General features: G+C 37.1%; 1 long non-coding RNA gene across 6 annotated transcripts in view; it reads left to right on the forward strand.

Annotated features, from left to right (window-relative positions):
- LOC111561730 overlaps nucleotides 1-20,611 on the forward strand; it is a 414,779-nt gene extending 394,168 nt beyond the window's left edge. For all 6 annotated transcript variants that reach the window (XR_006583250.1, XR_006583244.1, XR_006583247.1 and 3 more), the window contains 3 exons: nucleotides 14,719-15,039; nucleotides 18,686-18,828; nucleotides 19,906-20,611. This is a non-coding gene — a long non-coding RNA (uncharacterized LOC111561730). The remainder of the gene's footprint in view (nucleotides 1-14,718; nucleotides 15,040-18,685; nucleotides 18,829-19,905) is intronic.
- The last annotated feature ends 1,088 nt before the right edge of the window (nucleotides 20,612-21,699 follow it).

The following is a 21,699-nucleotide window of genomic DNA, read 5'->3' on the forward strand; positions in this document are numbered from 1 at the left end:
CTAAGTCATCAGTCAAAATTGCCAGTTTTACATTGAACATTTCTAGCCACCAGGCTTTGCAAGGGTCACCTTACTCTACATGATAGAGGAAGGTAAACACTTCTATGTAGCATCCAGCATAGATACCTTCTTGCCTGGACTCATTTTCATGCCTATGTCAAAATGTTTCAATTCCATAACTTTTCCTTAAGTTTTCAGAAATAGAGGGAGAGCAAGGCATAAAATATTTATCTGCTTATGACACCTGGTCAAAGCTGCTGGACATGTGAGCATCCCCAGAAGAAAGCTTCATCAGTTAATAAGGAAACATTCTCCAATGTTATGTTTCTCTATTTGTGGAACATTCACTGTTAAGTGAAAAGATACTTCCTGATGTCAGTTACTATGTTGAATACTGAAGCAAGTAAACTATAGATAGAAATCTCCAATAATAGACTCAAATGAATAATGGAGGTGATAGATAGACAGGCAGATAGATATAGACAGATAGATAATTTTGTTTTCAGGAAGAAAAACATTTGTCATCTTGAATAGCCACATTTAACATAATAGTGCTTTTTATATCTCTCTTCTGAATGGTATGCCCACCGTGAAGATGTAGTAAAAATGAACTACTGCTTTGGTGCCTGAGTAGGATCAACTGATTTTGGAAGAGGGCCATGCTGGACTTTGGCAGTGATGGAAGAGTAGTATTACAATACAATATTTTGAACCAATGGGCCCTTGGTGTTGTTACCCAATTATTTCATAAGTATGATTTGATAATGACACTGACAATGGCAAAGAAAAGTATATCATTAATTTGAAGACAAGACTTCTAGTTCCCAAAGTAAAACAGGAACACACTCTAAAAGCCCAGAAGAAATTTGGAACTAATAGTCAGGGGTTAGTCCCTTATCATCTCACAGAATCAGGGTGTATCAAATCTTTACTAATGTAGTCATTTCTGAATATTTTAATCTAGGGAACCAAAATATGCTAATATCAAGCTAAGTGATTCATTCAGCTAAGGATTATTCCTTTCAGACAACATAATGAGCTTTTATTTACAGTTTCTCCTATTTGTAAAAAATAATGGAAATTGGGGAAAAAGTATTAATGAAATCAGAGCAATATAAAAAGTCTCAGAAAAAATGTCACATAATGCAGATGTTAATTAAAAAAACTTTTTTAATTAGTTTTCTTTATTTTTGAGAGGCAGAGAGAGAAAGAGCACGAGTGGGAGGAGAGAGAGAGAGGAGAACACAGAATCAGAAGCAGGCTCCAGGCTCTGAGCTGTCAGCACAGAGCCTGATGTGGGGCCTGAACTCACAAACCGGGAGATCATGACCTGAGCTGAAGTCGGATGCTCAAATGACTGAGCCACCCAGGCGCCCCAAGCAGATGTTAATTATAAAATATTAAAAGTGGAAAAGATACAGGATGCCTAGGTGGTTCACTCAGTTGAACATCCAACTCCTGATTTCGTCTCAGGTCATGATATTCTCTCTCCCTCTGCCCTTCCCCACCCTCAAAAAAAAAAATGGAAAAGATATATAAAACTATATGTGAAGTAAGATATCTGTTTTGTATACAATAAAGCATCTCATATAAACCACACACACAGAGAATAAAATGGTTGAAAGGCTGTAAGCATTAACAGTGAAGTCTAAGTAGTGGCATTATTGAAGATTTTAAAACTCTTATTTGTCCTTTGTATTTTTCACATTTTCTACCAAGAAGAGTTGTTACTTTTTTAATTAGAGGGAAAATAAATGCTATAAAATATCTAAAGACTTACACAAAATTTTAGAATAATATTTCCTTTTTAAGAGAAGCCATGTTGTTTTAAGAATAAAACTACCCAACATACAAAGCTCTAATTGAATTGCAGATTCCACATTACAGCATTTTCTTCTACAAGGCTTGCTACATTTTCTGGTTTGGTTAGATCCTTTTTTATTTCTCCATAACAAAATTTTCTACTTGTAGCAATACAGTATCTCTGCCTATGCTGGTACCTTCCACTCTTCTCCCTGAAAATCCATGTCTATAAAATCCCTTTTAAAATGTATCAGGACATAGATCAATGGAACAGAGTAGAGAACCCAGAAATGGACCCAAGATGTATGGCCAACTAATCTTCGACAAAGCAGGAAAGAATATCCAATGGGAAAAAGTCTCTTCCAGTAAATGGTATTGGGAAAACTGGTTTCCAAACCAATGGAAATGGAACTGGACCACTTTCTTATTCCATACACAAAAATAAACTCAAAATGGATGAAATACCTAATGTGAGACAAGAAACCATTAAAATCCTAGAGGAGAACACAGACAGAAACCTCTTTGACTGGTGGCTAGAGCAACTTCTTACCAGAAATGTCTCCTGAGGCAAGGAAAACAAAAGCAAACATTAACTATTGGGACTTCATCAAGATAAAAAAACTTCTGCACAGTGAAAGAAACAACCAACAAAACTAAAAGGCAACCGATGGAATGAGAGAAGATATTTGCAAATGACATATCAGATAAAGGGTTAGTATCCAAAATCTATAAAGAATTTATCAAACTCAGTACCCCCAAAACCAAATTATCCAGTTAAGAAATGGGCAGAAGATGTGAATAGACACTTTTTCAAAGAAGACATCCAGATGGCTAACAGACGTATGAAAAGATGCTCAACATCACTCATCATCAGGGAAATACAAATCAAAACCACAATGAAATAACACCTCACACCTGTCAGAATGGCTAAAATTAACAACTCAAGAGACAACAGATATTGGTGAGGCTGCGAAGAAAGGAGAACACTTTTGCACTGTTGGTGAGAATGCAAACTGGTACAGCCACTCTGGAAAACAGTATGGAGATTGATCAAAAAGTTAGAAATAGGACTATCCTATGACCCAGCAATTGCACTACTGGGTATTTATCCAAAGGATACAAAAATGCTGATTCGAAGGGAAACATGCACCTCAATGTTTATAGCAGTGCTATCTACAATAGCCAAATTATGGAAAGAGCTCAAATGTCCATTTACTGATTAATGGATAAGACAATGTGTATACACACACACACACACACATACACACACACACACTTGTGTATGTATACACACACACACACATACACACACACACACAAGTGTGTGTGTGTGTATGTGTGTGTGTATATACACACATTTGCTTATCCATATATATATGTTTACACACACACACATACACACACACAATGGAATATTACGTGGTGACCAAAAAGAATGAAATCTTGCCATTTTCAGCAATGTAGATAGAACTAAAGTGTATTATGCTAAGCAAAATAAGTCAGTTAGAGAAAGACAAATATCATATTTCACTCATAAGTGGAATTTAAGATACAAAACAAATGAACATAGGGGAAGGAAAAGAAAAATAAGATAAAAACAGAGTAGGAGGCAAACCATAATAGACTCTTAAATACAGAGAACAAACTGAGGATTGTTGGAGGGGCGGTGGGCGGAGGGATAGATTAAATGGGTGATGAGCATTAAGGAGGGCACTTTTTGGGATGAGCACTGGGTGTTATTTGTAAGAGATAAATCACTAAATTCTACTCCTGAAACCAATACTACACTATATGTTAACTAACTTGAATTTAAATTTTAAAAAAAGATGAGAAAAAAATTTTTTAAAAATAAAATGTGAGAGAAACTTTCTCTATTCAGGAAATCTTTTCTTATTGAATTTGTCCTAACTTGATTACTTTTTTTAGGTAAATCAGCTATTGTTCATTTGTTTTTAAGATAGTACTTTATGGTCGTTGTCATATACCCTTATAATCCTTTGCAAATTTTTTTCTATTGAAGCATTCTTCTGTATCTAGAGGACAAATTCTCAGGGTGCAGAGGCTAGGGCTTTACAATTTTTGTTTCCTGCAAGACAACTGGAATAGTGAATGTATGCTAATCAAGCAGCTGAAAATATATAGAATGGGTAAACCAAGAATGCTGTGGAAAAAACTGAACAGAGATATTTCGGTAAAGTTCTGACCCCTTGTCTGCCAGTTGAATCAAATCTCTCCTGATGATGTCTGATCAGCTGTGCTGGCTATATCCAAACTATTGCAATAATGTGGGTTTGAATGAAAATGTGTGTTGGCTATCTGTGCCTCATTTTGCATTCTGGACTAGCTAGTTTTCAGAGACAGGAACCCTAGACAGTTGACCCAACTTCACATTCCATACTGGCTTGCTGACCACTCTCTTAGGCACCAATTGATACTTTTCTATTGCTTCTCTGTATTGGATTTTTTGGTAATTGGGTATTGTGTTATTTTGAATTATTTTTATGTCCTCCAGTGTCAGTTCTAAAATCATAGGCGTTCTAGAGCTAGACAATATTTCAATGTGAACCATGACTTACAATCTTAGAAACTCTTTATAATGCACAAGCTGAAAGTTAGTTGTTTTGTTGTTATTATTGTGGTTTTTACATATTTAGGCTGCTTTCTTTTTCATTTGGTCCGTTATGAAATGTGACATTTGACAAAGGGTCACTATTAGTCAGAAAGTTTAGGCCAGGGAGTTAATATGGCTAGGTGCTTATTCTTTCCAGGAATATTAGTTTTTGAAAGGGAGATTCAGGGAACAACTGCTTATACAAAAGAACAATCTAAAGGAAAAAATTGGGGCTTAAGGAAGGAAGGTACCTAATAGACATTTTCTTATTTCTACCCTGAGTGAGGTTTTTCTCCACAGACTTGTGCTTGTGTTTCATGGATTTGCTACTGCTGTGGCATTCTGCTGGCGGTGAGGGAGAGTACTGGATTAATGCCTGTGCTTATCTCATCCCCTACATGTTTGATGTGAAACATTGTTCTTGGGATGACATTTTACAGGAGTTATACCAGCTGCCGGCATATTTTTACACTCTATGTCCTGCTGTTAACTTAGAAGAAAAATAACCTAAAATAGTGGGAATTAGAAAGGTGTCCTTTGCTAGTGACAAAAGGGCCAAAGGTGGACTAGGCTCAGGTAGTCCAAAATAGCTATCTTGCTTTTGTTTTGTTTTGTTTCTGCTCTTTTTTCCCTGTTCCTTGAGTTGTGCTATGGCCATGCCAGGATTCCAAGTTCTTAAAATCCTAGGAGGCACAAGAAAAACATTCCTTCTCTGTTTATTATGCACTTTGTATAAATCTCGGGAGCACTGTTTGTAGAATAGTTTCCAAATATGAAGCTTGTAAGCAAATTAGAAATTGCTGGAGCTGATCACATATGGTCCTTTCTCTGTGCCTGTGTCATCAGAGAATAGAGAAATGTAGAAGCACCTGATTCGCTTCCATTTCACTCCAGGTAGACGCTATTCCTACCACAATATAAAGATGTGGTGTTGTCACCTGGTATCTTTTGGATGTGAAATAGATATCTAGCCACAGTTTAAGCATGTGCATCTAGCATGTTTGCTGGATGACCCTATGCCCACTGGAATCTTTCATAACTCATCCTAGACTTGTTTAGAAACCTGGCTTCTCTGTATCAGTGATGTAAAACCAGCAGATGACTATTTGCAAAGCGAGGGAAATAATCCACAATTTAGCAGCTTGGACTTAGAATATTGCCTTTCTCCTCCTTTGACTCTAAATCAGGTCCTTTCAGTTGTTGCTTGGTTAGAGAACTGCTTGACCTGAGTAATGCAGATCTTCCTTGCCAGGAAATCCCATAAATTCATCTTTGTTTCAAATTGCTATTAGGCAGTCTTTGTTTCTCATTGTCTAACACAAGATAAGTATAATTGCTCAACTAGATGGCAGAGACAGGGTTATAAATACAAGAAGGATGTTTGACTTCATTTCTCATTGTTAAAGTAATTATACCTACTTCTCTGGATTGCTGTGAAGTCCAAATAAATTAATACAAGTAAAGTGACAGGGCCTGATACATAGTAAAGATTAGCTATTATTATAAATTCTGTAATTTATGAATATTAGCATCATTTTCCAGTGTCTGAGGACAAATCCAGACTATGCCTGACAAATACACAGACTACCGGAAACCACTGGCTATGGGTTGAATGAAAAGAAACTTTAATCTATAAGTCAATTTTTAGGACTTCTAAAATTGAAATCTAAACTAATAATAGTTTTAATGCCAAATACTTGAATAAAGAGTCCGGGTATTAGCCACTTTAAACAATTTCAGTCAGGGAGAAGATTTGTATAACATGCAAAGTTCTTGGGACCATAAGTTAAGTGTGTGTGTGTGTGTATGTGTGTGTGTGTGTGTGTGTGTGTGTGTGTGTGTGTGAAAAATTAAATGCAGAATAGAGGAATCCTCTATTTATAGAAAGTCCTATTAATTTGTTAATTGATTCAGTACCTGGGATCAAAACAACAAGGCACCCAAAAGGAAGGCAGTTTAATAAGACTGAAATATTCTAATAAAGTCACTTGAAACTTTTTGGCTGTGGCTTCCAGTAGCATATTGAAATGGTTGGGAGAACAAATCAGTGTTGGGAAACATCAAAATGTTCTGCTCTTTGGTAAAGTTGTACTTCATGCCTGCCCAGCCCCCATGCTCCTGTTGGCCGTGAGCCTCCTCCCTGCTCTACTGCACATTAGTTACTGCTTTGTTGGCACAGCATATTTCATAAAAGCACTGCTGCCAGAAACACTGGGTGAAAGACATTGATACCAACTAATATTATAACCAGCAGTTCACACATACATTCACAGCACATAGTTTAATGGAAAACTTGCCTAAATAAGATTGTGCTTTAAAATTTCAATGCTACATGGATTTTAAGATGTTCTCCTTACCTCTCACTTGATGAGTACTTGTTTGTAAACTTAGTGCCAGATGTCTCCAGACATGCCTCAGATGTCACTGTAGAAAATTCGTCTAAGGGTTACTCCTTTGTTGTGTTTCTCAAGACCCACTGATTTTTTTCTTCCCCTTGATGAGCAATTTATTAACTTAGATTAGCTATTCATAAAATAACCACTGCCTAGTCTATTGATGGAACACCTCAGGAGTTTTACATCAGAACACCAGGACTATCAAAACAAGAAAGATAAGAAACCTGTTTTCAAAGGGAAACACTGGCTGCCCTGGTGAATTAGTCTTGGCTTTGTGTTTGGAGACTTGTCTAACTAAGAAAGCAAAAGAAAGCACTGTTGCAGAGAAAAAGTAGTAAAAGAAACCTTTCCATGTTTCCCTCTGTGGTATTCAGAACTACTTCATAAAATGAAGTGCTCAAAATACACAACTTATTTGGCTACCACTGTGTTAATATTCTCAAGAGGTCTCTTTTTTGCTGTTTTAATGTATATAAGATATAGAATCAACTGCAGTTCCTCATCTAAACCATAAAATACAGAAAATGATTTAAGTGACTATTTCCTCAATCTCTTCAAAGATGGCACACAACTAGGCCTCTGTAGCTGCATAGGAGAGATGTTTGTTTATTACATACAGTGGATGCCATAGTCAATAGAAATAAATTCTCTCAAACTTGGTACAAATGACTGATAGACTTTCAAGTATGCCATTGAATATGATCTTTAGGATATAATTATGGTCAATAAAAGTTTAAATAAGAGTCAAAAAGCTTCAGAGCTGGAAATAGTCAAACCAATACTCAAATGAAAATTCAGGACAATGCTCCCTCATATCTTGTTTGGTTATTTTTTTCTTTTTTAAAGATACAAGTTTATTTTGCTCTTTATTGACATAATTTACACACAATAAAATTCATGTGTTTTAGGTGTACAGTTTAATGAATTTTGACAAATCTATATAGTCATGTAACTACAACCAAAGTCAAGATCTGGGATAATTTTTTATAAGCCTTTTTAGTAAACTCTTTCCCCTGTCCATCTACCAATAACCACTGATCCGATTTCTGTTTCTGTAATTTTTTTCCTTTTTTATAATAACATATTAATTAAATCATTCAGTATGTAGTCTCTTGAGTCGAACCTTTTTCTCTTAGCATAATGCTCTTGAGATTCGTCCATGTTGGTGCATGTAACTGTAGTTTTTTTCTTTTTTATTACCATGTGGCTCTAACATAATTTATCTATTGACTAGTTGGTGAAAATTTGGTTTTGTTTTTGGCTTTTAGTATTTATGAATTAAGTTGTTGTAAATATTCATATGCAGGTCTTTGTGTGAACATAGGTTTTCATGTCTCTAAGGGTAACCTACATGTAAGTTTACATCTACCAGAAACTGTCAAACTTGTTTCCAAAGTAGAATTCTCACCAGCAAAATAGAAGTGTTCTAGCCTCTTTGTTTCCTCATCAGCATTTGATATTGTCATATATGGTAAAAACCATTCAGATATAGTTTGACTAAGTGGTGGTTGTAAGCTTTGATTGATCTCAGATAGAACTAAATTGCTCTCACCCTCATCCACTCAGTGAGATTATATGAGATTATAAACCTCTTGCAATGGGAAAGAAAAGCCAAAGAATTAAAATAATTCTGTGATTTTTTTCTCCATTATTGCACTTTGATATCTATCTATCTATCTATCTATATATATATATTTAATTTGAGTCATTCTAGTAGATGTGTAGTGGTCTCTCATTGTGTCTTTCAAGTTTTAATAGTTACGTTTATTAAGATCAGTTATGAAAGACACATCAAATAATTGACAATTTCTGTCGTTTTGTTAGACTTGGACATTGGCTCTTCACCATGTTCTCCTACCGATGTTGCACCACTAGGCTGTCGCTAATCATATATTATGACTATGCAATACTCAAGTATACATGGCTTTAGGAGGCACAGAATCTTTGCTTTCTAGCCAGATTGAAATCTTGCTCACACAGGATATGTAATGAAATCATTAAAAGCTTTTGCTCTTTTTTTTTTCCTCATACAGTGTGGCAGGGTAATCCCTACCTGGGGAATGTTTCTGCTCATCATCTCCAAAACTGAAAGGTAGTCAATTATTTTATGCAACCCTCCAAACCAGCCTCACATAGAAAATTGGCTTTTGCTGCAGCAAGAAGGGAATAAAAGTTTCTAGAGCTATAGCAGCAATTTACTTTTATCCTTACAGAAGTTAGGCATCTTTCCTTTTACCTTTGATTATTTGTTGGGTCCTGTGATCACTTGCTCTTATTACCCTTTGTCTTGCTGTTACTGAGTTTTGACGTGGACTGAGGCCATCCCTCATCTTTCCTATGTAGTAGTAGTATGAGTGAGACCTAGTGAGTGGGGCTCTGGTCCTTCCTTTCTAGTTTCAACTAGACCGGAACCTTCTCTGCTTCACAAGTATAGCAGCTCCTTCATGACTTCATTACTTTTTTTTTTTTTTTTTTTTTTAAATCCCTGCTGGGAATCTCTTTGCTCTCCTTCTCTGCCTGGGAATTTCTTACTTGTCTTTCAAGATCAGATCAAATGTTACCTCCTTTAAGATCCCAAACTCCCTGAGTCCTATTAGTCACACCCACTGAACTCTGCTTTTGTTTTGTTAGAAAATCAATCACATTGGCATGTGATTATCTATTCAGATATATGTATCTCCCCTGGATTCTGAACTCTTACCAGGCAAGAACCACATGTTAATTATGTTAACACATTGTACGCAATAAATATTTTTGACTGACTCTGGGCATTTCATATAGCTATATTTAAATGTAGAGATTTTCTTCAGCTTAGAAAGAGAATGATTGAAGCAACTGCTAAACAGAAATTTTTGTTTAATAAAAGACATTCACATATAGTTTGGCTAAGTGGTGGGTGTAAACTTTGATTGACCTCAGATAGAACTATATTCCTCTCACCCTCATCCACTCAGTGAATTATAAACCTCTTGCAATGGGAAAGAAAAGTCAAAGAATTAAAAGAATTCTGTGATTTTTGTCTCCATTATTGCACTTTGGTATATATATACATATATATATACATGTATATATATATATATATATATATATATATATGTTATTGCTTTAGCCATGTCAGCAAAATAATTAAGGCTATGAGACTAAACAAACAATATTTTAGTATGACTATATCCCATGCAATATTTGGGAAATACTTATACTTAAAAAAAAGTTTTTTGTTTATCTAAAATTCAAATTTAACTAGATGTCCTGTATCTTATAGGGCAAACCTAGTCAAAGAAAAACCTCTTCATCTTGTATACTGGAATGACTGATAGGAATAGTCAGTGTTCTTGGAAGTCAGTTCAGAAATATATAATGGACACTGTGAGGCTATTATTCCCCCAGACTGGCAAGTATGGGTCAATTCGGGTGGATGATCCTCTTGGCCAGTGTAGAGTACAAGACCATGAAGAGAACCGAGACAGAAACAAAGGAGAAAAGTAAAGTCCCTGGTGCTGTGGCCATTTGGGTCATGTAGAGATCTGTATCTATCTTAGATTAAAGAAGGCTTCATATACATACTAATCTTCTTATGAGAGATCTATCTTTTTCCTTTGAATGTGGGAATCCATGTAACTGCTTTAACCAATAAAATAATAGTAGATGTACCACTGTACCAATTTCTGAGCCAAGGCCCTGAGAGTCTCCATTTCTACTTCCCATCACTTAGAACACTCTTTTAGGGAACCACAAGCTTCCATCCAAGAGTTCTAGTTTCCCTGACACTGTCATGCTAGAGAGGCCTTGTGTGGGAACTTGTGTTGACAGATCCAGCTAAGCCCACCCTTTCTGCCATCCCCGTCAAGCCACATGACAGTGAAACTGTTTTGGACCCCTTGCCCCTGCCCTGGACCCACCTGAGAGTTGGATATCACCAAGTGAACTCCTTCAATACCACAGGGAACAAAAGAAACACCCAGCTAAGCCCAGCCTGAATTTCTGACCCATAACATCTGGAGGTACAATAAAATGGTTTCCTTTTTAAGCTGCCAAGTTTCCAATGGTTTTATAACACATCAATAGATAAACAGAACAATGAATACAAATAGTGAATTCCCTGACCCTGTGGTGACTTTGTGAAGAAAGGGAGGCTTTCAATCATGGAGTATTCAAACTTCTCCATTTGTTTGTTTGTTTGCAAGGAGATCTTGTTTGGAATGAAATTTCAACAGAACACTACAAGTAATAGAGCTCAAAGCCGAACTGCCTCAGCTGAAGCTTAGCTAGGAGCTCAGAGTGACATCTTCTCTGCCCATCTCTTTTCCCAAACGCATCAGAAGCCAGGAGATGCTCTGCAGTGCAGCTGAAAAGAATTGTGAGATATAGCTGAGACCTAACCTAGGAGGCAGGTTAACAATGAGGAAATATGCAAATTTGGGACTAGATGCAGAGAACACACCATAGGAGACCAACACTATCAGTATGAGATAAAGCCAGAGTGCAGAGTGCAGTAAGAAATCCACAGCATTTGCTATAAAAACAAAAAACAAAAAATAAAACAAAACAAAAAAACCTTCTGTAAGTAGAGGGAGAGGCTGAGAGAATGCAGAGAGAATCTTAAAAGCCCCATAGAGGGTGTCATTGGGAATCCCAAAGGTGGATGATGCAAGAAAGGGGCTGACACTCCAACCTAAGCCACTCAGGGCCAAAGACTTTACTAATTTCTCTGTGAGGAAAGATTAAATAAGGCCACACCTGGGTTACATATGCTGTAAGTGATACTTATCTAACTTCATTATCCAGTAATTCTGTCTCCAGTTTTACTTTGGTTCTTCTCAAATAAGGTCAATTATTTTCTGAAATGTTACTCATAACATCTCTTTTTAGATATTGTTGGATGAAAATTGTCCAAACCTGGGTGGTCTCAAAAGATTATCTAGTTATCTTGGTACCTAAGGAGGGACTATATATGAGTCAACAAAGCCCCTGAGTAACAGATGCTAGTAAGAGAACAGATACCCAACAAGGGACTCATCCAGCTTGGACATTGCCAAGAAAGCCTTTCACATGCAGTCAACTGATCAGAAAACCATTGGTTTATTTAAAGTGAGGCATACCCGCATTAGAAAGGTGTTGTCCTGTTTTAGAATTAAAGTCTAGCATATTTATTCTGTAATATACTTGAAAAATAATTTTATTTAATGAATATGGATGATGATTATAATAACTTAGTCATATTACATGAACTCTTCTTCCGAGGAAGGGCAAAGCTTTTAAATAAGCCACTTCTAAAAACCATCACATCCTACTGCATGCAGCAACAGTCAGAGAAGCCCTGACTTGGCAAGTTACTGTATTAACTTAATAAGCTGAGTGAATTCTGAGGTTAGCTGAGACAGGCCCCTTGGAGGACCTTACATGAGTTTTATTAGGAAACAAAGAGCACATATAAAGGTTTGGTAATATTTGTACCCTGGTATTATTCAGAATATACATTCACAGTCTGCAACATTAATGCTTCCTTCCGAGCCAATAATGCTGTGTGCTGGAAAGCAGATCAGCAGTAGCTCAAATTTATTCAGAATCTATAATGCTGACTACTTGACAACAGAAAAAACAGTCATGAAATGCTATCGTGGAGCGGTCAGTTATTATAACAATAGCTCAGTGGCTTGACATTTTCAGCAGTAAAATATCTAGGCATATGAACTTTAAAAAAATCACGGCAATTTTTAGTCATGGCAGCAGAATACATTTGTAACCATGAGACTATTCATTTTCTCGCCTGTTAACCTTCCTGTTGGAGCAATTGCTCCCCTGGCTGGTTCGTTTGATGATGAAGTGATCAATTTCTGGACACGTAGCAAGTCACTGTGTGTTTGAAACTTTCCAGAGCAAGAGTGGGCAATTATTTTGACTTCAAGCACAAGTTGGTATATACGGCTAAATGCAAAGAACTCCCTGTGGGGAACTAGTACTTCTTTGCTAATGTGTCAGAACACACCAGTCAGACATAACTTAATGGTAATAGCTCAGTGAATTTTTAGAAACAGTGCTTCTGGACTGATTGACTCTATTCTTCCTCCTACATCTCTTGGATCCAGAGGGCCATAATCTCATAGAGACAGACATTCACGGTTCTGTTCAAAGACAGGATCAATTGCTGTGTTGCAGACACCTCTTCACTTTGGTCGCTTGTTCTCTCATACATGCTATGATAACCCAGGGCCACAGGGTAAGGTGGAAAGATACCAGATCTGGAGTCAAGAGCCCTAAATTTGAAATCAGTCTTCCCCTTGCATGATGGACGGTTGACATATCACTCAACACTTGGTTTCTTGGCTTCCTTGTTGAGTAAGAGTGAGGGTTATGAACCTGTACTCAGTAGTTGGACTGTCTGGGTTCTCTGTGTTTGGTTTCCCTGTCAGGGAAATGATGGTATTGATGGCTAACTCTATAGCACTTACTTTGTGCTAGGCCATTTCCTAAGTGCTTTCCATATGTATTAACTAATTTAATTCTACTCTTAGAATTTATATCACCTGTCAAAGTGTGCCCCAGTGCCCTGCTTGGGACAGAAGGATGCAAGTGGGACCTCAAGGCTGGGAATTATGATTCTTCAGTGGCATTTTTGGAGGTCCCTGGTTGGCCCTGAGGGTGGTACAAAGGCTGGTTGGCTGTGCAGTGAGTCAAGGGAGAGGAGGCAGTCTTGCCAGAAGGTGCCCAAAGCTTCTGTGGTCATTTTCAGAGATACCAACAAGAAGCTTTCCCTCCTACCTCACAGCTTGCCCTTCACCCCCCTCAGCCCCAAAGAGAGCCATTCTCTGCTTACACATGCCTAACTAGCTGCCTATTGCCAAGTGTCTCCTTTTCCCTTTGAAAACTGGCCTTGATATTCATTCTCACCCAATTCTACTGGTGCCTGGGTACTTTTGGGAAAGAGCAAACATACCATCAGAGACCCTTGGGTAGAGTTCAGCACTGAGACATTTCAGATCTTCTTATCTACCCAAATACACAACAGCCTTTGGCCCAGGAAGAGCAAGGGGGTGGAGTCATGCTTTTGGTTTGCAGTAGGCACGGACTTTGAAGAAATCTCTACAGTTTGACTTCATTATTTGTTTGTCTCAGTAACTTGTTTCCATGCTGCTGCCTCTGATACCTTTACATGCTAGTTTTAAAAACCCTCACGTTACCTCAAACTACCAAAAGTTACCAAATTTGGCAGAATGTATAGCTTCCCCCAGCTCTGCTACTAAATAGATGATGTCAGGCTCCAGACTTGACTCCCTTCAACTGCTAACAATGGATTTACAAGGAGAAAGAGACCGTCAGTTTACTTCTGCTACTCTTCTCATATAGCATTTTGTGTCAGGGCTTTAATCCCCTCCCTGCTCGACACCCACCCCCACCCCCACTCCCAATAGGCTTGCTTCCTGGTCTGAGGAAAATTGACTTTTATAGTTCATCTGCCTTTCCCTGGTCCTCCACTGACCCTTCAGTCCATGTTGAGCAACAGAACTTCTAGAAATTTCCATGGATTTTCAGGATTTGGAGCATTTTGGAGAAGTGGGAGGTAAACTGAGGTCTGGACAGGTACCTGTTTGTTTCCTTGCTTGCCTATGCATGCAGAAGATATCTGATGCCTATCTTCAAAGAAGTGTTCACCCAATCACAGAGTGTTGGGTTAGCAAAGACACTTTCTAGTGGGACAAGTTCCTATAGTTTTTAACCTTTGGCTCCCAGAGTACATTGTCACTAAGGGATTGAACTCTGAGGTCAATGCTTTATGTTGTTTCTTGTAACAAGGGACATTTTGTTAATAGTTGTAGTTTATTACGGTAAATGATCTGGTTACAAGTATCAGGAGCTACAAAGAGAAATAAACCACAGTACCACACTTCATTTTTCATTTTTGTTTTTCAGATGCATGACTGGAGAAAATGAGATGATTCCTTTTATATTTTTCTTTTTAATTTTTTTCTTTACAATCCAGGCCTTCATTGCCTGTTGGTACCTGTTCAACACCAACAGCCAACAATTACCACTCTTTTTTCTGGCTCAAGTACTTATTTTTTTAGCTTTTTTTGGTTGTCGTTGTTAAGGAACTGTGTTTATAGTTCACATTTTATAGTTGCAAGGAACCGTAAAGGTCATAGAGTTCAACCATCCAATTTGACCATGAAGAAATTGAGGCTCTGAAGTGAAGTGCTTCATTCCAGTTTCTACAGCTCATCTCTAGCAGAGGTGAGAAAGGACCCTCACTCCAGACGAGGTGCTCTTTTCTACGCACGTTGTTATCCCCCTTTCTATTTTCCCACCTATTTATAGTACCCTTCCTCTGGGCTCTCTAAGACATAAGATTATAGGACATACAGTTCCAAGAATCCCTGTTTATGTTTTGTTAGCAGATGGCCTTCAAATACTAACCTTTGGTTGCCTTAAAGAATAGCCCATATCTTATTGATAGAAGTTCTTTATGCTGATCTTTATTTAATTCACTGTTTCCCAGGATCCTCATCCTTTCCAGCTGGTTATTAATTATCAGGCAATATCCTCTTGAGCTGTCTCTATTTTTAATTACCTTATTAATTGTATTCACAAAAATTGATCTCTCTGACATTCTAAGTCTGACTCACTGAGGAAATAAGTCTAATATTCACAAGAGACTTCAACAATCTCACTACCTTAACTTATTATTTCCATTATGCAGACTGTTATCACTAGAAGCCAGATGTGACTGCCTAGTTGAATGGGCCTTTATCCTAATCATAATTACAATGTTCTTTAAGGATTCTCTGTGGCTCACCTTTCTTGCTTACTCAGACACACATGATACTTATCAGTTCATTTCTACCCTACCTTCACTCTTTAATCTTTAACATAGAAGGAATTTCCTCCCTCATATTATCCTTGTGGTAATCTTTTATTTGCAATTCAAAGTAATTACGGTGAGTAAAGATGAATGTATTTTTTAGTTCTTCATTTTTTACTGTAACACTGCACCCTAAGGGCCTGATGACCAATTAAACATTTAAAAACAACTTTTTTGTCAAGTTTTTATATACAAAGATCGTTTCTTAATGTGTGCTATTTAAGGACTCTTTTTTCCTTCACAACAAGGTATGCTACTGTTAACCCCATCTTTTTGACCAGATTCCACTTAACTTTTATGAAGTGACAAGAGTAAACAGGTTCTTTGTTTGTTTGTTTGTTTGTTTTTGAGAGAGACAGAGACGGTGTGAGTGTGGGAGGGCAGAGACAGGAGAGAGGGAGACAGAGAATGCCAAGCAGGTGAAGGCTGTTGCGGGGCTTGACCACTCAAACCTGTGAGATCATGTCATGAGGCTAAAACAAGAGTGAAAGGCTTGATCAACTGAGCCACCCAGGTCCCCAAGAGTAAACAGGTTCTCACATATAAGTTGGCCATTGTTTCATACGATCCTTTGTATATTTGCATTAGAAATGGTTGATCAGTAGAAAATTAGAGCTGAAGACTAGAATCTCTATGAAAAACATATATATTAAAGAGATAATTCCTATACAGTTTATTTGTGGTTGGCAGCAAGTCAGCTCCCATCTTTTAGAAAGAGTAATATAAATTCAAAATGCCAGTGTTTTTCATGATGAGAAAAATGGCCACCTGGATGCCACCAATGGGCAGATTTTGTTTTTGCTGGGGGTACAGTGATCCAATTTGATGAGTTACATAACTGGGTCTCTCCGTGTTATCTAAAGCCTGCAGAACATTGACTGGGGTTCTACAGATACCACTATCTCAAACTACTCCTGACTGAATGCATCTTTTCACTGCCTTGCCCAGTCACTCGTCCCACCCATTCCAACAACCTGGATGTGATCCTCCTGACTCTTCCTCTCTCCCTATCACCTGCCAAGATGCTTCGTCTAATAGTAAAGTTCACTTCTGTTGACTGACTTTTTTAATTATGTCTCTTCAACCCATTTCTTCTAGTGCTGCTGCTTCAGCTCAGCTCCTCATCCTTTCTTTCTCAATCTATTGCAATAATCTTCCTTCTTTCCTTCCTTCCTTTCTTCCGTCCCTCCTTCCTCTCTCCCTTCATCTCTTTTTCTTTCTTTCTTTCTTTCTTTCTTTCATCTTTCTATTTAAATCCAAGTTAGTTAACATATGGTGTAGTAATGGTTTCTGGAGTAGAAGTTAGTGATTCATCACTTACATATAATACCCAGTGCTCATCACATTTAAAATAGAAAGATGAAAGAAAGAAAGATAGAAAGAAAGAGAGAAAAACATATTTTTTTTCTTTTTCCAGCATCTGGCTCGTTATCTAGCACACAGTAGATTCCCAGTGAATATTATTCAGATGAATGAAGGAATCTATGATCTGTTGAAATTCCTTCAAGTTACGTTCTTATATAATTCATGATTTTATACTTACATTCAGTTTGATCCAAAAGTCAAGGGCCAATTTGATGCCCAACCAGTGTTTTTGTCAGCCTGCCTATGAGCCTGCTCTTTCTCTGAAACAGCTGAGAATGAGGTAGAAGAGAAGCATTCATCCTGTTGTAACAATAGTGTGTCATCCAACGCAGCTTAGTATAATGGGTAAAGCAACAGTTTTGGAGTGAAACTGACCTCAGTTTAAATTTTGATTTTACCCCTTATTCCATGTGTGACTTTGGGCGAGGTTCACTGATTTTTCTGAGCCTCAAAGTTGTCATCTGTAAATGGCAATAATGGTAACACTTGCCTTCCAAAGTTATTATGAAGATTAAATCAGGTAACATTTATAAAACACTTAATCATAATCCTCGGCATCTAGTAAATTCTCAGTAAATGACAGCTGTTATAGTTATCAGTCCTTTTATTATATAAGCCTCTGTAGTGTATAAGTGGGGAAGGAAGTGTGTAACTGCTTTCCTGTCATCAAGGGGCTTCTTTTTTCAAAGATAAGTGTACTACCAGGGTTCTTAATCCAAACCTGAGAACATAGGCAACTATTTCAGTAACTGTTTTCTCAATTGTCCCAAGGATGGGTACTAACTAGTGCCATGCTTTGCCTAGGAGAGATGTCAATTCATTATACAAAGTATGCCTTAGGGCGTTAATTCTTTTTCTTTGAGAATGGTACAGTGATTCCCACATTCTGGCCTAAACTTAGTGGGTTCAGGCAGGAAAAGTATTTCTAGAAACAGGTATGAAGTTTATAAGACATTTAGGGACAAACAAAATAAAAGAGAAAGTTTTCTTTATATGGATCCCTTTAACTGCTTTGTGCCTCTAAGGGAGAGGAAACAATTTTGTGGTCAAAAGCCCACTGAACTACAAGTTGGAAGACTGATTTAACAACTTACTCCAGGAATAACTAAGGATGGTTGCTTACATAGGTACGGAGAGCTTCTATATCTTTATGATGAGGATAAGACCCATCCTGTTGACCCTACCAATTCTTGAGCATTTTAAATCACATCACATACTTGAAAGTATACAGTTTGTAAAGTGCTATACAGACCTAAGTTATTATGAAGATGATCATTCTGCTTTACTGCCATCCTGCTTCCTTCACCAGATGACACTAATCAGCCCGGAAGTCTATGAGCAACTCAACTGTTTCAGAAGTGAGGAAATGAGTGGCTTTAGTTAAAATTGCCCAACTTTTATCTGGTCTTTTCCTGTCTTTCGTTCTTGTGCTGCTGAGCTTCCCTTGGCCTTTTTATTGACTATTAAAGATTTATTCATGTGATACCAATTTCTATTTCTAACTGCTTTTCTGAAAATTGTTAAAAACTCAAAGCATCTGTCATCTCTGTCAGGCCACTTAACCAACCTCTCAGACCACAGGGAATAGCCCAGAAAGCCTAGATGAGTCTTTTAATGTGCTGAATGGAGTCATCTTTTGATTTGTCTTTGCAGGTTGGAAACATGAGTGAATTTCGCTATTATTTCCTTTTTTTTGGATGTGAAATACCTACTTTAAAAAATGGAGTCTTTATTTGCTACTAGATTTCTCTTCTGGACATTTGTGTACTTCTCTATTCAGAGCATCAGAAACCAAGGTAGATTCCAGGCCAATTATCTTAATGGAGAGCAAGTTAACATTTTATCAATGTTTATCACTAACCCACTACTGGAGAAAAAGTTATATTACCTCCAACAGCATTCCAAACCCTCTAACTTAAGACTAGAGTTAGCTTTTACCTATACCCAGAAATAATTTGGTTCTCTATTTCTAGCCAAATTGTTCTATATGCACTAACTCTCAAACATGCCATTTTCTGCTCCTTCTTTTTTGCTTCTCCTGGCTCTCCTCTTGGTACCCTTTACCTTTTCTCTCTCACTGTGGTAAGATGAAACCAAACAAGAAGCCATCAATTAAAACTCTGCCTCCTTAATGTTTCCTCGTTCCCCCCATCCCATTTGAGATCCTTTTTCTCTTTCCCCAATACTAATTATTGATCATGTTATACATTTTAGGAATTGTTGCTAAAAGCCTATCTGTATTTTATTTGGTAACTTCTAAAAATAGCTTCATGAGTTCTTTTTCTCCAACCCAAATGGTAAGAACAATATCTTATTGGTACAGAATTTTACCTAGACTTGTAATTATTATCCAAATTTATTATTATTACTATTTACTTTACATTATTAATAATATATTTTTTAAATTTTTTAATGATTATTTATTTTTGAGAGAGAGAGACAGAGGCAAGCAGGGGAGGGGCAGAGAGAGAGGGAGACACAGAACCCGAAGCAGGCTCCAAGCCCTGAGCTGTCCACACAGAGCCTGATGTGGGCTCGAACCCACAAACTGTGAGATCATGAACTGAGTCAAAGTTTGGCACTTAACCGACTGAGACACCCAGGTGCTGTATTATTAATATTATTATTAATAATACCCATGGATTCACTGATAATAACTGAGGGTCCAGTGGAGAGTATGAATTCTCCTTGGACTCACACCTGTGGGGGTACAACTGGCCTCACTATTGCACTAATAGGAGAAATGTTCAGAAACAATGTGACAACATGTGTATGATTAAATTGGTGAAAGCTGTGAATTTTAAAATTGTATGAATGTCAGCATATTATCTCTTTTAATATTTTGACTCAACCACAAAGCTTTCTCTCATTAGGTGACTTCAACTTATTATGAAACGGAATCAATCCCCTTCTGGCTCCCTCAGGAAAAACCTGAACAAACAGATGGGCCTTCCTTGGAATGTCGACCAACAAGAACCCTGCGTCTGCTGACGGAGGTTGTAAATTTTACTGGTGGCCCCTCTAGAACATAGGCTCCACTGCCTAGTTACCCTGGGGAGCTGCAGTTAAAAATAACAAAGCCAGAGCCTATCTTTATTGTGCTGTTGCCCTTCTTTAAGAGGCCCAGTAACCAGAAATGCTAACACTGTAAGTTGAGGTCTAGTCTTCATGCCCCTGAAATTTTCTGCTCCCAACAATAGCTGCAGTGGTTACTGTCAAGGTTTAACAATTTCAACTACATCAAACTAAAAAGCTTCTGCACAGTAAAGGAAAACTATCAATGGAATGAAAAGGCAACCCACAGAATGTGAGAAAATATTTGTAAATCATGTATGTGATAAGGAGCTCATATCCCTAATACATAAAGAACTCATACAACTCAATAGCAAAAAAAAAAAAAACCCAAAAAAACAAAAACAAAAAACAAAACAAAACAAAAAAACCATGTAATTAAAAACTAGGCAGGAGAACTGAATAGAAATTCTTTCAAAGAAAACACGTACCTAGTAGTAAGTGACCACTAGGTGTTATGATAAAGTGCTCAACATCACTAATTATCAAGAAAATACAAATCAAACCTGAAATCAGATATCACTTTACACTTGTCAGAATGACTATCATCAAAAAGACAAGAGATAACAACTACTGACAAGGATGTGGAGAAAAGGGAACTCTTGTACACTGCTCCCAGGAATATACATTGGTACAACCATTATGGAAAACAATATGGAGTTTCCTCAAAGAATTAAAAATAGAACTACTATAAGATCCAGCAACCCCAATACTTCTGGGTATTTTCCAAATGAAATCACTGTCTCAAAAAGACATGTTATCCCTATGTTTGTTGCAGCATTGTTGACAGTCGCTAAGACGTGGAAACAACCTAAATGTGCATCCACAGATATAAATGGACAAATTATGTTTATATATAATATATTGTATATAAATATTATATTAATATTAAATATAAACATAATATATATAAATGTTATATTTATTATATATATGTATATTTCATGGTATAGTATTCAGCCATTAAAAAAGGAAATCCTGCCATTTGCAAAAACATAGATGGATCTTGAGGGCATTAGTCTAAGTTAAATAAGTCAGGAAAAGACAAATACTATATGATCTCATTTATATGTGGAATTCAAAAACACCAAACTTATAGATAGAAGACTGGTTGTTGCCAGAGGCAGCAGGGCATGGGGGAAGAATAGGGGAAGAAGGTCAAAAGGTACAAACTTCTAGTTATAAGATAAATAAGTCCTGGGGATGTAATGTATAACGTGCTGATCATAGTTAAGAATATTGCATTGTGTGCTTGAAAGTTGCTAAGAGAGTAAATCTGAGAAGTTCTTATGACAAGAAATAAAATACTGAAGGTACATGAAGTGATGGATATTAACTGAACTTAACTACATAGTTGTTTTGTAGTATATACACATATCAAATTATTATGTCATATACTTTGGACTAATACAGTGTTCTATGTTAGTTATATTTCTAGAAAACTGGGGCAGCAGAAGCTACCCAATACTTGAAATTTTTCTATTTGGAAAATGATCTTTTTAATTGATAAATTCTCTAAGGGAAACCTAGGAACTTTGAGTTACAAAATAATTTAAATACAAAATTTATAAAGGTAATTGATTTTACCTTGGATT

This window comes from Felis catus, chromosome A1 (genome assembly GCF_018350175.1).
Source record: "Felis catus isolate Fca126 chromosome A1, F.catus_Fca126_mat1.0, whole genome shotgun sequence".
In the NCBI taxonomy this organism is placed as follows: domain Eukaryota; kingdom Metazoa; phylum Chordata; class Mammalia; order Carnivora; family Felidae; genus Felis; species Felis catus.